The following is a 2,500-nucleotide window of genomic DNA, read 5'->3' on the forward strand; positions in this document are numbered from 1 at the left end:
ACCTAACCCGTATTGTGCCTTAACCTAACCCGTATTGTGCCTTAACCTAACCCGTATTGTGCCTTAACCTAACCCGTATTGTGCCTTAACCTAACCCGTATTGTGCCTTAACCTAACCCGTATTGTGCCTTAACCTAACCCGTATTGTGCCTTAACCTAACCCGTATTGTGCCTTAACCTAACCCGTATTGTGCCTTAACCTAACCCGTATTGTGCCTTAACCTAACCCGTATTGTGCCTTAACCTAACCCGTATTGTGCCTTAACCTAACCCGTATTGTGCCTTAACCTAACCCGTATTGCGCCTTAACCTAACCCGTATTGCGCCTTAACCTAACCCGTATTGCGCCTTAACCTAACCCGTATTGCGCCTTAACCTAACCTATATTGCGCCTTAACCTAACCTATATTGCGCCTTAACCTAACCTATATTGCGCCTTAACGTAACCCGCGTTGCGCCTTAACGTAACCCGCGTTGCGCCTTAACGTAACCCGCGTTGCGCCTTAACGTAACCCGCGTTGCGCCTTAACGTAACCCGCGTTGCGCCTTAACCTAACCCGCGTTGCGCCTTAACCTAACCCGCGTTGCGCCTTAACCTAACCCGCGTTGCGCCTTAACCTAACCCGCGTTGCGCCTTAACCTAACCCGCGTTGGGCCTTAACCCAACCCGCGTTGGGCCTTAACCCAACACACGTTGGGCCTTAACCCAACACACGTTGGGCCTTAACCCAACACACGTTGGGCCTTAACCCAACACACGTTGGGCCTTAACCCAACACACGTTGGGCCTTAACCCAACACACGTTGGGCCTTAACCCAACACACGTTGGGCCTTAACCCAACACACGTTGGGCCTTAACCCAACACACGTTGGGCCTTAACCCAACACACGTTGGGCCTTAACCCAACACACGTTGGGCCTTAACCCAACACACGTTGGGCCTTAACCCAACACACGTTGGGCCTTAACCCAACACACGTTGGGCCTTAACCCAACACACGTTGGGCCTTAACCCAACACACGTTGGGCCTTAACCCAACACACGTTGGGCCTTAACCCAACACACGTTGGGCCTTAACCCAACACACGTTGGGCCTTAACCCAACACACGTTGGGCCTTAACCCAACACACGTTGGGCCTTAACCCAACACACGTTGGGCCTTAACCCAACACACGTTGGGCCTTAACCTGCTCTGTAATTGTCATACGACGCGTTAAATTAGTGTAGTGTTGCCTAACTGCAACCCCCGCAATATAGTTTGCTACCCGCACTGCCCGGTCCCCAGAGTATCGCTTCATGTTAAACACCTTGCAGCTATACACTGTAATGCGGATGGCAGCAGGACGTACATGCTCAATGCCCTTCGCAGTTGTTCATTGGCATTCGCATGGCGAAGCACAGCCTACGTTGTGGTACGGCTTGTGTCAACTGTCCGCTGATGTTGTACGTCCAAATCACACACTGTACTGCACATTGGTCCTCATGTACTGAATGATACATCGTGGTACATGTGTGACCGTACCACGACTGCGCCAACAACGGCGAACCATACGGTCCAAATATTGTGCACTCAGCTACGTGTCGTCTCCCTATAAGAGCTGGATTGCAGTATGGTATGCCGTGGATGGCGATCAGCATGAGCCGTCTGTTGATGTAGTGGCGCGTGTTGTCAGACGTAGTCGTCTCTTCTCACTCACCGTGATAGCATGGTGCACTGCGTTCCACATCTGCGACATGCGACAGAGGCCGGTTGACAGTCGTTCGCGCAATGGACATCGCATACGTACGGGGGCCACCTTCCACGTGTTCGCGAAGCGTGCACATGTTGTTGCGTGTATGTGGGCAGACATAGTGTGTCGTGACACCTGACACAGGCATGCAACAATCGTTGAATTTGCAAATGGCGATGGACGTCTACGTTTGCTGGTGACGTTACGCAAATGAACAACTGGTAAACCGTTGTGGTGCGGTTGTTCTCGCTAGAGGTGAATCAGTGATGGCGACGATCGGTTGAGCTACCAACCGGTTGTTTCAGCGATACCCACCATGCCCACGAACGTGAATGGCATGTGGGTGTGAAGCGATACGCGGCGGTGGCTGGGTGGGACCGTCCCCGGCCGGTGAGGGGGGGCCTCCCGGCGTGCTGGCCGCGCGGTGCGTGGGCGCACGCGCTACAGCCGGCTGGTGGGGGCGGCCAGTGGCAGGCGCGCCGGCCGACGGAGGCGGCAGGCGGCGCAGCTGCGCGCCGGCGCACCCTGCACGCGGCGCCGTGCGGCCAAAGTAGGTCCTCGCGGGCCCGGTGCGAAGCGCGGTGGACATCTGCAGTGTGCTGGTCCGATTGAGGACTGTGTGCGCTGAGGATGCGCCGCCGCCCGGCGCTCGGCGCCGCGACGCCGTCTGCTGCTCGGTCGCCTCTGCGGTTCTCGCAGGTGGTTTGTATCGCAGCTGTGCGGACGTGTTGGCGCGTTCGCTTCGGCACCCAAGTGGGGCTTTTGTC

Source organism: Schistocerca americana, unplaced genomic scaffold (genome assembly GCF_021461395.2).
Source record: "Schistocerca americana isolate TAMUIC-IGC-003095 unplaced genomic scaffold, iqSchAmer2.1 HiC_scaffold_409, whole genome shotgun sequence".
Lineage (NCBI taxonomy): Eukaryota > Metazoa > Arthropoda > Insecta > Orthoptera > Acrididae > Schistocerca > Schistocerca americana.